This window comes from Rhineura floridana, chromosome 12 (assembly GCF_030035675.1).
Source record: "Rhineura floridana isolate rRhiFlo1 chromosome 12, rRhiFlo1.hap2, whole genome shotgun sequence".
Classification (NCBI taxonomy): Eukaryota; Metazoa; Chordata; class Lepidosauria; order Squamata; family Rhineuridae; genus Rhineura; species Rhineura floridana.
Genome location: NC_084491.1, coordinates 12891041 through 12904934, shown reverse-complemented (window position 1 = coordinate 12904934; position 13894 = coordinate 12891041). Strand labels below are relative to the sequence as shown.

The window sequence follows — 13894 nt, the reverse complement described above, 5'->3', positions numbered from 1 at the left end:
CTGGCCTGAATGGGCACCAGCCCCCACGATCCCCATCAGCCATACTAGCTAAGGTGGATAGATAGCTGGAGGGCCACAGGTTCCTGATTTAAGGGGAGTGTCCTTAAACCCTGCTAATCTCCATACTATATACATGTGCAACTAACACGGGCACACCTGTTCACCTCTGCCTTCCATCTTCCTTCGTTCCTCAGTTGCATTCCCTGTAGCAAATTTAAGACAAGGACCACTTACATTACAGAAAGGGAGAGCACAGATTAGCAGACTGAGTGCAGAGAAAAGATTAAGCACCTTCTTCCCACCAGATGTCTCCTTAAAGACAGCCCATTTCACCCAGTCCACAGCATTGTAAAGCACTGCAGATGTCCCCTGAAATGCCAGGATGTGTCTCATCTTTGAACTTCTAAGCAGCCACCCTACTCAGTTGTTGACTCTTCTTTACAGACCTCTCATTTGCAGCAACTTTACCTCCTCCCCCTCCCCAAAACAGCACTATTAAAATTCAAGTCTAAACATAAAAAAGCAAAAAAAGCCTAACCCCACAACAGCAAGAACAGAGTAATTAAAACCAACAGTCCTCTCCAGAATAAGCAAACCGGCAGCAAAAAAGAACGTGAGGAATTGAATTGCTGAAGGTGAAAACGGAATATTTAAGTGTTCGCTTTCCCCCAAATACAGAAAGGAAAAAGATTGCATGTTGCGCGCCAAACCTTCAAGGAGAAGTAACGCAGGGATCTCATTTGATTACTACCATTTTTATTTATTTTATTATTGTTTTTTGCAAAGGGCGGGGGGTAGCGATAACGCACGCACAGACGCACTGCCATTCGCTACTTAAGAACATAAGAACATAAGAAGAGCCTGCTGGATCGGGCCAGTGGCCCATCTAGTCCAGCATCCTGTTCTCACAGTGGCCAACCAGGTGCCTGGGGGAAGCCCGCAAGCAGGACCTGAGTGCAAGAACACTCTCCCCTCCTGAGGCTTCCGGCAACTGGTTTTCAGAGCATGCTGCCTCTGACTAGGGTGGCAGAGCACAGCCATCATGGCTAGTAGCCATTGATAGCCCTGTCCTCCATGAATTTGTCTAATCTTCTTTTAAAGCCATCCAAGCTGGTGGCCATTACTGCATCTTGTGGGAGCAAATTCCATAGTTTAACTATGCGCTGAGTAAAGAAGTACTTCCTTTTGTCTGTCCTGAATCTTCCAACATTCAGCTTCTTTGAATGTCCACGAGTTCTAGTATTATGAGAGAGGGAGAAGAACTTTCCTCTATCCACTTTCTCAATGCCATGCATAATTTTATACACTTCTATCATGTCTCCTCTGACCCGCCTTTTCTCTAAACTAAAAAGCCCCAAATGCTGCAACCTTCCCTCGTAAGGGAGTCGCTCCATCCCCTTGATCATTCTGGTTGCCCTCTTCTGAACCTTTTCCAACTCTATAATATCCTTTTTGAGATGAGGCGACCAGAACTGTACACAGTATTCCAAATGCGGCCGCACCATAGATTTATACAACGGCATTATGATATCGGCTGTTTTATTTTCAATACCTTTCCTAATTATCCCTAGCATGGAATTTGCCTTTTTCACAGCTGCCGCACACTGGGTCGACATTTTCATCGTGCTGTCCACTACAACCCCGAGGTCTCTCTCCTGGTCGGTCACCGCCAGTTCAGACCCCATGAGTGTATATGTGAAATTCAGATTTTTTGCTCCAATATGCATAATTTTACACTTGTTTATATTGAACTGCATTTGCCATTTTTCCGCCCATTCACTCAGTTTGGAGAGGTCTTTTTGGAGCTCTTCGCAATCCCTTTTTGTTTTAACAACCCTGAACAATTTAGTGTCGTCAGCAAACTTGGCCACTTCACTGCTCACTCCTAATTCTAGGTCATTAATGAACAAGTTGAAAAGTACAGGTCCCAATACCGATCCTTGAGGGACTCCACTTTCTACAGCCCTCCATTGGGAGAACTGTCCGTTTATTCCTACTCTCTGCTTTCTGCTTCTTAACCAATTCCTTATCCACAAGAGGACCTCTCCTCTTATTCCATGACTGCTAAGCTTCCTCAGAAGCCTTTGGTGAGGTACCTTGTCAAACGCTTTTTGAAAGTCTAAGTACACTATGTCCACTGGATCACCTCTATCTATATGCTTGTTGACACTCTCAAAGAATTCTAATAGGTTACTGAGACAGGACTTTCCCTTGCAGAAGCCATGCTGGCTCTGCTTCAGCAAGGCTTGTTCTTCTATGTGCTTAGTTAATCTAGCTTTAATTATACTTTCTACCAGTTTTCCAGGGACAGAAGTTAAGCTAACTGGCCTGTAATTTCCGGGATCCCCTCTGGATCCCTTTTTGAAGATTGGCGTTACATTTGCCACTTTCCAGTCCTCAGGCACGGAGGAGGACCCAAGGGACAAGTTACATATTTTAGTTAGCAGATCAGCAATTTCACCTTTGAGTTCTTTGAGAACTCTCGGATGGATGCCATCCTGGCCCGGTGATTTGTCAGTTTTTATATTGTCCATTAAGCTTAGAACTTCCTCTCTCGTTACTTGTTCGAGTTCGCCCACCCCGGGAGGAGACGGGCTACCGGGAACTGGGGGAAAGGCCGTCGCTCAGTGATAGAGCAACCCCTTTCCATGCAGAAAGTCCCAAGTTCAATCCCCGGCTTCTCCACGCAGGGCCGGGAAAGACCCCTGCCTGAAACCCCAGAGGGCCGCTTGCCAGTCAGTGTAGCCAATATTGCAACTAAAGGGAGCCACGGTCTGACTCGGTATAAGGCAGCTTCCTCTGTTCCTAACTATCCAGGGAGAAAGGAGAGGAGACAAAGATTCCTAAGCCTTCAGGCCTAAGGCACTCAGTGGGCTTTAATTCACTGAGCAGACAGGTCACAGGGTCGCGCTGTCAAGTGACCCCACTTCGGAACAGAAGCGGCGCTTTACCCCGGAAGCAAGCATCCTTACCCTGATTCTCCCCCGGACCAAGAACTTCTAGCTTGCAAAAGAACCCTCGCCTGTCCAGAATCTGCCGCTCTTTGCTGTTTGGCACTCCGATGGTGCCGGAGGGAGGGAGGGAGGGAAGGAGGAGATGCTGGAAGAGGCGCACAGGAGATCCCGGGGCTGGTAAAGCGGAGAAGTCAGCGCGGCTACGGAGAGCAGCCGGAGCTCGATGCCCAAGAAGACGAAGAAAAAAGCTGGCCGCGGGGGAACAGGAGGCACTCTTGCGGCCGCGGCGCGTCTTCCACTTCACCCACAGCCAAGGGGCTGGCGGGCGGGCTGCTCCCTAATTGGACGAGATTAAAACGGCATGGGCAAGTTTGAGGAAGGCAGCGGACGCGAGCGCCGCCTCCAGGCGCAGCCGCGACCTTGCAGGCTCCGGAAAAGATAGGCTTTTCCATTGTTATTTGTTACCACGCCCCGAGGCAATGAGACAGTCAGACGGAGAGGAAAAATTCCCCCCCTCTGCTGCTGTGTTTTTCCCTTGCTGGAGGACACAATAGCATTTATTTATTACACCCATATCCCCAACCCCAAGGAGTTCAAAGCGGAGAGCATGGCTGTGCCCCCTCCCCATTTTTTCCCTCTCACAACAACTCTGTGCGGTAGGTTAGGCTGAAAGGTAGTGCCTGGCTAAAGTTCATCCAGCGAACTTCATCGCTGAGTCGTGAGTGGGGCTTTGAACCTGGCTCTCTCTAACTCTAGTCCAACACTCTTAAGGGCATGACTAGCATCATGATCATCATCATTACAGCATTTAAAACCCACCTTTCCTTCAAGGAGCTAGAGGTGGCATACATAGTTCTTCCTGCCTCCATTTTATCCTCACAACAACCCTGTGAGGTAGGTTAGGCTGAGAGCTACAGTGATTGGCCCAAGGTTGCCCAGTGAGCTTCATGGCAGTGTGAAGATTTGAACCCAAGTCACTAAGGTCCTAGTCCAACATTCTAACCACTTAGCCATACTGGCTTTGCTGGCTCAGAATCCTGAGCTGCCTAGTCCAACAAGTTATTTCCAACAGTTGCCAGCTAGATCCAGCTCTGGGGGACCTTTGGCCCAGCCAGCATAACCAATGTTTAGGGATGATGGGAATTGTAGTCCAGCAGGATCTGGAGGGCCAAAGGTTCCTCAGCCTTGAGCTAGATATTTCTTTTTTTTTTTTTTTTCAATAATTTTTATTCAGATTTTCATAAAACATACAAGACAAAATCATAAAACATTCAAAGACAAAAAACAAAATCAAAAATAGTTAAACAAAAAGAAAAAAAGAAAAAAAAAAACAAAAATAAAAAATAAAGAGTAAAATATTGACTTCCCATTTGTCAAAGATCAAATCAGTTATAAGTCTATAATATATAACAATCCTGTCTCTTAAGTCATATTATAAAATCACTTTCCTCCAGTAGTTATCTTACTTAATCATCAAATCTCATAAACATTACTTTATTCTTTCCACAAAAAGTCAAAGAGAGGTTTCAATTCTTTAAGAAATATATCTATCAATTTTTTTTTCCAGATAAGCATATCGATTAATCCATCTCATTACTAATTATGATAATCTTGTTGTCATAACCATAGTCAAAATAAACATTTCAATTAATCCATCACATCAGAATCTGTTAGGTTCAATAATTTCAGTAGCCATTGTTCTATTATCCCTATTAGTTCCATTTTCCATCTTCCATCTTCAGTAGTCTTGTTAAGTCCAGTAATTTCAGTATCCAATCTTCCATTATCAGTATTCCATAATAATCTTGCTGTCAAAGCCATAGTCATATAGTAAGAGTCTGATGGGAATTACCTCTATCCCAAATATTTTCTTGCCATCCATTCTGAATAGGTTGCTGAAATACTGCTGTAAAATCATATCTCTGTTCTTTTTTTCAAAATACACTGGGTCATCTCTTGAAAGTTTTTCCATTGTCACATGGCTGCAGTTAATTCCATAGATTTTCTCTATATTGGGCTCCATCACATCATTCCAGTCCAGAAGATTATCCATGCCATTGATAACTTTATCTCTAGAATCTTCATTAATTTCTTCAGAGATAACATTGAGTTCCAAACAATAGATTTTATTTCTAAAGTCCATAGACTCCAAATCTTGTTCCTGTTCCACGTTTGTTCCAATCTCCGGGATCTCCTCTCTCACAGGGACCCCTGTTCCAGTCTCCAGGGTCTCCTCTCTCACAGGGACCCCTGTTCCAGTCTCCAGGGTCTCCTCTCTCACAAGGACCCCTATGTCTTTAATCTCCTGTGTCTCCAAACAATAAATTTTGTTTCTAAAGTCCATAGACTCCAAATCTTTTTCCTGTTCCACGTTTGTTCCAATCTCCGGGGTCTCCTCTCTCACAGGGACCCCTTCCAGGGTCACCTCTCTCACAGGGACCCCTATATCTTTAATCTCCTGCTTCATTTTACTCAATTCAATTTTCAGCTCCTTACAACCCTGTCGCAGGTTTTGTTTCGTTATCTCAATCTCATCCATTATTTTCTGAAACATAGTTATTTCCAGCTTCTCAGCCACTTTCTTAATTGCCATTTTAAAAGAAAAATATAGGAAAACCACTTCTTATTTCAGCAACAATTGGGTTAATACTCCAAACTTGGTGACATCACAGTATAAACAGAGCAGACAGCCTTATCTCTCCATGCTAAAGTAAACAAAATGCAGTTCCCAGGATCGAAACAATTAATGGCGGTCGTCAGAAAACAGATTCGTCAAAATAAAATAAACCAAAAAGAGAGTAGTCTCAGACAATATAATATTCTTCAAAATAAAAATCTGGAATAGAAATCCCTCTTCTGTGTATATCTTTAGAATGCAAATCCAGGACAGCTTTTTGCAACAAAAACAGAGATAAGCTATTAATTAGTGAGTAGCAGAGAGAAGTTATGGCTCCCCAGTGAGATGTCAAAAACCGATCAATCTGGCAAATCTCTTTTAAACAGCAACAATTTAAGTCAAGTAAAAGAAAAATATAGAAAGAAGGGTGCTTGCCTGTTAGTGCGTTCTCTCTTAGAAGATAAGATGAACGTTCGCTTTTCCAGATAGAGCTTGTTGTTAAAAATCCGTCCCACCTTCGTCGGCTGGACCTCGTCCCATAAATTAATGAGATCTGGTCGTCCCAACAAAAATAGGCTTTGAGGTTAATCTCTTCGTTTCTCCCTACCCGGGAGAAGTTTAATCAGTCAAAAAAAGAAAAAATCTGACTGATATATCTGAATAAGCTTCTTTTGAGGCAGGAGCCCGTCTCAAAAGCAGGCACAGGCTAAGTCACCCTTCCCGGAAGTCAAGCCTTGAGCTAGATATTTCCAAAAAGCCCATAATGATGAAGAACCTTGTGGCCCTCCCCATGTTAATGTACTCACTATCCCTGACCACTAGGTATGTGGGCTGGGGATGATGCAAGCCAGGAGTCCAACAACATCTAGAAGAGGACAGGCTCCACCCCTAAGGTGAAGGCAAGAGCTCTCCCAAGTTGCACCTGTTCTCCAATAACAGTTCAGCTCAATATCTGAGCAAATCAGCTAAAGCTGCAATCCTAAAAATATGTTTGTGGGAGTAAACACCCCTTGTACACAGTGGGTCTCACTTCTCAGTACATGCGCATAGCATTGGGTTGCATGGCAAGCAGTGGTGCCATCAGAACCAGAGCTTGGAAGATTACTTTTTAAAAGTAATAAATTACAGTTACAATTACATGGCCCAAAATAGTAGTAATTACTGTTACAATTGCAATTGCTCTAAAAGTAACTGATTACTTTTTCTCAAAAGTAATCACTACAATTACATTTGTAACTAATAAAAAATAACATCTACAAGGTGCTGGCCTTGGCTGCTGCACATCTAAGTAGCCTAAAACAACATTAAAAATAAACACACACATACAGAGGTAGTAGAATAATTCTTTTTATCCGTAAGATAGCAGTGGTGGTCTCTCAGCTGGTAAGGAAGGTGGGGAGGGAGGCAGAGGCCATTACTCAGATCTTTGCACATCAAGCCAAGTGCAACCCCCACTCAGCCAGCCAGCATAATCTCTCTCACTTAACCACCTCCCAAACCCTGCCCTGCCACCAACTAAGGGACACTCACCCAAGCAAACATTTTCCCTTGAGATGCAAAAAAAGTTAAAATACTGCAAATGTAGCACAGTAGCCAGAGAGGGTGGTGGAGGCCACTTTGTGTGCCAAGTGCAAACACACACACACACACAAACATCATCTTTCATCTCCACAGTTCTTTATGTCCATTCTGCTGCTGCCTCCTTCTCCTTTATCCATTCTCTTGCCCTCCAGCTGCTTTTCCCCTCCACTCCATTCACCACCACCATCTATTTTTTAAAACAACTGTTTTCTCCACTCCACCCCGTCTCACTCTCCACCTCCTCCCTTGTCGCCTCCTACCCACCCACAGAGCATGAGGGAAGAGCAACGCTGCACAGAAGCCCAGTTTGAGGCACATGATTTTCATCCACAAAGCAGAGGAGCAGAAGACTTCCCTTGCTCCCCGCCAAAAAAGTAATGCCCAAAGGTAATGCTGGAAATATTACAGTTACTCCACAAAAGTAATAAAATTACTCCTAGTTCTATTACAATCAAAATGTAAAGGAATTACCCACTCGTTCCTCAAAAAAGTAATGAATTACAAGTAGTTTGTTACTTGTAACAAATTACTTCCAAGCTCTGGTCAGGACAGGAGTTTGGGGCCCCACTCAGTATGGCAAACGAGAGCCCCAAACACAGAAGAGCTGACTTACCACATTTTGAAATGTGACGTAACAGACATCACCATCTACAGAATTCCCCACTGCAAGAACAGAGTCTAGTAGTATTAGTGGGAAAGTGCCACAGTTCAGTGGCAGAGCATGTGCCTTACATGCAGAAGGTCCCAGGTCCAATAATCCCCAGCATCTCCAGGTAGGACTGGGAGAGACCCCTGTTTGAAACCTTAGAGGGCCGCTGCCAGTCAGCACAAACAGCACTGAGCTAGACCAATGGTCTGACTCAGTATAAGGCAGCTTCCTATGTTCCTGTTAGAGGAAGTGGAGCACCGCCCCACCAAGCTCAGCCTGCCCTCAGCCAGCGCCCACCTGCCTACCTCCTTACTTACAACCAGTCCAGGGCGGCACTGCTTGCCATCTTCCTCCTGCTCCTTAGTCTTAGTGTTGCCCTTGTAGAACTCAGCAGGGAGGAGGATGGGGATAAAACCAGAATTAGTTGGCTCTGCAGTGCCTGTCACTGGTTCTGGCTCCACCTACTATTGGGCTCCTTGACCTCTGCCCCACCAGTTCCAAAGGGCACCAGCCATCCCTGCACCTAACTGTACCACTGTTTGTGAGGCTGGAGTCCTTTACACTGGCCAGTCCAGATTTGGAGCAAGACTCTCTCAAAGGAATCTCCTCTGTGACCTTCTCCCTCTTCTTGCTGTGGTCACCCCTTCCGGTTCACTTCCTCTCTCTCCTCTGGACCCACTCTGGGCCTAGAAGAGGGGTGGGGAACTTTCTTCAGGCCAAGGGCCACATTCCTTCATGGGAAACCTTCTGAGGACCTCATACCAGTGGTGAGCAGGGCCAGAGGCAAAACTGGGCACAGCAACAGGTGCAACTCTTTCCTTTGGAGAGGAATAAGCAGAGGTTTCTACACGCACACATCTTTTGTTGTTGTTTTAAAATTTATTACATCCAAAGACCATATTGCAAAGATAAAGAAACAGAAAAGGCATCAGATAAGAAGCAGGAACAGCAGGGAGAAAAATGAGTACAAATGCATAAGAATAACAATCACGCATAGGGAGGAAGCAAAGAGAAAAGTGAAGTGAATATTTGTGGGGCAAATTAATATTACACTGGTTCTAAAAATGCCCCCCCAAATCATATTTAGATGGGATTCACCAACCATGAGTCTGTTCATTAATGTATGTCACATAGATCCACCAAATAGCAGTAAAGTCCAATGGGTCTGCAGCAGCCCTGATCACCCAAAGGTAGTGAGTCACTTTCTCTGAGACAGCAGGACAGAGAGGGGTTTTTAACCAATTGTCCAGATGGTAAGGCATTTTTCCATCCTTGAGCAATAATCAAATGTGCAGCAGGGTAAATCACTATTTTGATCAGCAAAAATTGACAGAAGGCATAATCTAGAGCCCACCCTCATTTCCTGCCCAACAATAAGACTAATCTCCCTCACCACAGCATCATTGTGCAGATGATGATTGTCCCACCACATGTGGAGAGATGTGCTCCTATTGCACCCACACCAGCAGAGAGGGACACACACTTTTCTCTGTCCTCCATCCAGTCAAACAAGAGGCACCATAGTTCAAGGACATGTTCCAGCCAGGCAAAAGCACTCAAAGAGTATAGGGAGCAGGCAGGGGTGTAGTCTTCTTAGACCCCTTACTTTTTTGGGAGCAGAGTCCCAGCAGGGTCCCTATGTCTTCAGCATCCTATGAACCAATCAGCATGAAATGGGAGTGTGGTGGCCAGAGTCTTCTAACATGTTTCCTTGTGCTTTCCTGCAGGTTGGAACCAATCAGAGTGAAAGGAGATTACTTAGCTACTAGGAGGAGTCTTCTCAACAGCTAACACTCTCCTTTTTAATGCTTATTGGCTCCTAGGGATGTCTGTTGTTGTGGGAGAAGGCATTAACAAGGATCTCATTCTCAACCCCACAACAAAAAAGGCAAGGGTGTGTTTTACTGTGACTAATATGAAGGGACCCTGCACTTCTGAATTTGCCACAACACTGCTGGGAGCAGAACCAGAGAGGGATATAGCCTGGGGAGGGATACAGGCAATGGTGGCTGATGCCCATTGGGATCGGCAGGGCAGAATGCAGAGAGCCCAAGCAGTAGGCAGAGCAAGAGCCCAGGATAGTCACAGCTGACCTTGTTTTGCCCTGCCAAGTTCCACAAGGACAAAAGGGATACTACAGAAGAGGAAGAGAACAGCCAGGGCCATCCTCTGGACTGGTGGGAAGTTAGGAAGCAGACCAGCTTGGAGGAATCAAGACTGAGGTTGGTGGGGCAGCATGCCATTTGCCCTAATGGATCAGCCTCCACTGGACAGGAGGGGTTTGGCCTGGGGAGGGGTGTGTCCTGGGAGGGGTCCCGAGGGCCAGATGTAGAGGCCTGGAGGGGGCAGTATTTGGCCCCCGGGTCTGAGGTTCCCCACCCCAGGCAGAGAAAGCAAGCAGCAGGAGCAGTCAGGGTGCTCTAGGAATTGGCAGCGGGCCCTTTGCTGGAACTTGGACCTCGACAGTTGCCTGATCATACCAGCCCCTAGCACTAGCCCAGGTCCTGTCTGCAGTTACTTGGGAGTGAACAGCCGGTTCATTTCAGGCTTTGGACTTAATGGTCTTCCTTTCTTTAAATAGTAATGTATACTACATCACTTACTTCAAAATGTGTCAAGCCAGCCCTGCCCCCTTTTGGGGGCCCCTTGTTCATGCTGGTAAGTGGAGCCCTGGACTTCTGCCCCAAAGTCCGGTCCTGGCAGCACCACTGTCCCATTGCCCCCAGTGGAGCTTACTTCCACATAAAAATGAACGAACTCACGCCACACTGGTCTTCTTTCCTCTGCCCTTTCTAGTTCAGCAAAGTTTGAATTTGCCTTGGGAGACTTTTGGCACCGTATTTTAGTTAAAATAATCCTATGTACGTTTATTCAGAAGTAAGCTCCATTTAGTTCAATGGGACTTGGTTCCTCACTACTAAGCATGAATTTAGCCATGTAGCCTTAGATAACTGACCTCAAAAAAGTGAAATCAAAACAGAGGTGAGTTGGGGAATGTCTTACTCCCACCAAATTTAATCACTTATCCCAGTAAGAATATTTGTGCTATAAATGAAAATGCAGATCTCATTGTGTTGGTCCCATACTTTCAAGTTTTAAGCAGGAAAAAACAGGATTGTCTTAAATTATAGAAGGCAAGATGAGAAGTATTCAGGCTCCATTCTTATAATTTTATCTTATAATTTATCCCCCTAAAAAGGGTTTAGAATAACAAGATTTTTAGTACTAGCTACATAATCTCTCTCATTTCATTGTCTGAGGCATATGCTATGAAAGGATTTTAGCAAACCTCTCTGAAAAAAGCTTACTTTAATTACTAAAAACATTTTTTAAAGAAATAAATATTTTGTTGCATTTCAGCCTAGCAATAGTGGAACAAAAGCAAATATGCTTTGTTTCCAGTGCTTAAGGGAAGGATGTGGCTTAGCACAGACTTCAGGACCCAGATTTGTTTTATTATTTTAAACGTTTAATAAGACTACCCCTCACACTACATAAATTATCAGAATGGTGGACACTCAGCCTCAGAAATAAGTTTAAATTACACACCAATAATAATACAGATAAAATAACAGTATAACACCAAAGATGATCAGCAAGCCGTAATTAAAAACATCAGGCAGAAAAAAAGATCTTAACCATGCATTGGGACGAGTAGATTGTTAGAGGATGCCTTAAATGGTAGGTAATTCTGCATTAAAGGGGCTACAACAGTGCGACCCATACTACTTCAGTCCTCAGCATCTCCAGACAGAGCTGGGAATGTCCCCAGTCTGAAACCCTGGGTAGCTGCTGCCAGCCAGTGTGGGCAATGATGAGTTATATGGACCAAGGGTCTGACTCAGTATTCCTAAATCCCCACATACTCTATGAACTGTATTCTTTGTACTGCTTTCTTTTTATCTGTTTGGAGGCCACATTGGGAAGGTTTTTTTCCCTAGGGCGGGGTAAGGTAGGGTTGGGAATCAATAAATAAATCAAATAATAATTAGAAATTTCAAAATGGGAAGGAATGTGGATCAGGTAAATATTAACTCTCAGGCCAGTCCCTCTGTGTTTAATGGAGCTCATGTCATCCCACGTAAGAGTGCATTGGATTGTAGCTTCAGTTCATAGGTAGACAGTCCACCATGGATAGGTATGTGGTCCAGTTCAAAAATTAATGCAGCAGCATTTCTATGTGAACACTGGGAGAATATTACCTATCATAGGATGTGTGCTAAAGTGATCACTGTGCGTATGTTAAGCACTTGCATAATTTCTAGATTTATGTTTGAAGGGCAGGCGGGATCGCAACTGGCAAGGGAACCCAACAGGATTTGTATTCAGTTTTAGTTATTTAAGGCTACACTTACCAGGGAGTAAGTCCCACTGAACTCAGTAGGGCTTACGACTGAGTAGGCATGAAGAGGATTACATAGTAATTAAAGTTATTCCAGCCAGAATGGGGTTTTACAATAAAAAATAGAAATAAATAAAATTTAAAATATTGGATTTATTAAAAAATATTTTTAGCCTGCCTTCCATTGCAAAGGGATCTCAGGGTAGGGAACAATTAAAATGAAACACAGTACAAACAGTAATCATAAAAGAACATATCAAAACAGCAACCAGTACTGCAACAACAGTATCAAACCCAGACAAGGCACTAATACCCTGAAAAAGCCTGGACAAATAAGCAGATCTTCAGCTAGTGACAAAAACAGAGAAGATTCAGCACCAAAGAGATATCTCAGAAGGGAGAACATTCCCTAAATGGGATGCCACCACTGAGGAGGCCCTTTCCTATGTAACCACTAGCACCACCATTATAGATCTCACCTGGCCAGGCCAGCCCTACCATTAGGCAGAGTGAGTGAGTCATTTCAGATGGCAGAGGCTGGGAGGCAGGAGTGGCAGCTCCTCCAGCGGTTCCCACTGCATCCATGGCTATTCCCCTCTCTTGGAGATCAGAGCTGTGTGCACCATAGGCCAATCATACACCTCCTAAATTAGCCTGATGCCCTTTAGTTCGCCGGAGGACTCTGTCTGATTGCTAGTGTTGAAGTAAGTAAGATTCACTTGCCAGTCAACTTCCGTCTATGGAATTGGGAGAGGGTGCCATTTTGTCCTTTGCTTGAGGTAGCAAAATGTCTTGGGACAGCCCTGTAGATGGCTGCAGTACAACCAAAAAGGGCCTCCTCCAATGAGGTCAACACACAGTCAATATGGGAGGAGATGCTTTTTCAGGTATGTAGGGCCTAAGCTGTGTAGTGCTTTGCAGATCACTACCTGCACCTTTAATTTGGCTCAATAGCACGTTGGCAGGCAGCTGTTTCAGAACTGGTGCTACACCATATCCTGGTAGGCTACTACACCACTGTTCTTCAACCTTGGGTCCCCAGATGTTCTTGGACTACAACTCCCATCATTCCCAGCCAGCTTAGCCATTGGTCAAGGGATCATGGGAGCTGTAGCCCAAAAGCCTGGGCTGGCCACTCAACAGCCTTGCTACTACACCGTGCACTAGCTTCCAGACCATTTTCAAGGGCAGATCCACAGAGAGCACATCACAGTAATCCAACTGGGAGGTTACCACAGCATGGGTCACTGTGACAAGGTGATCCCCCTATCCAGAAACAGCTGTAGCTGATAGAACATTTGAAGCTGGCAAAAGGTGCTCATTGCTACTGAGGTCTGTTGCACCTGCAAAGACAGTGCTAGATCTAGGAGTACCCCCACACTTCATCTCTGCTCTTTCAAGGGGAACACAGCCCCATATAGAAGAGCTCATCTACCTAATTCCCCAGACCTGACAGCTATCTACCCAAAGGATCTCCTTCCTGTCAGGGATGCATTTCAGTTTATTGGCCCTCACCCAGTCCACCACTGCATCCAGACACAAGTCCAGGATCAGCACAGCCTCATCTGACTTAGATGAGAAATAAAAATGGGTACCATCAGCATATGAATGGCAGCTTGCTCCAAATCCCCTGATGAAATAACCCAATGCTTCATGTAGATGTTCAACAGGATGCAAGATGAGGCAGAGTCTTGTGGGACCTAATAGTTCAAGTGCTGCGGGGCTGAGCGATAGTCCCCCAATGCTATTTT

The 13894-nt window shown here is 44.8% G+C and overlaps 1 protein-coding gene across 1 annotated transcript in view; it reads right to left on the bottom strand.

The window, feature by feature from the left end:
- PDLIM2 (PDZ and LIM domain 2) overlaps positions 1–3290 on the bottom strand; it is a 95980-nt gene extending 92690 nt beyond the window's left edge. Inside the window, exon 1 of the mRNA XM_061593038.1 lies at positions 2973–3290. The gene's annotated coding sequence lies outside the window, so the exon portion shown is untranslated. The remainder of the gene's footprint in view (positions 1–2972) is intronic.
- Between the last annotated feature and the right edge of the window lie 10604 nt (positions 3291–13894).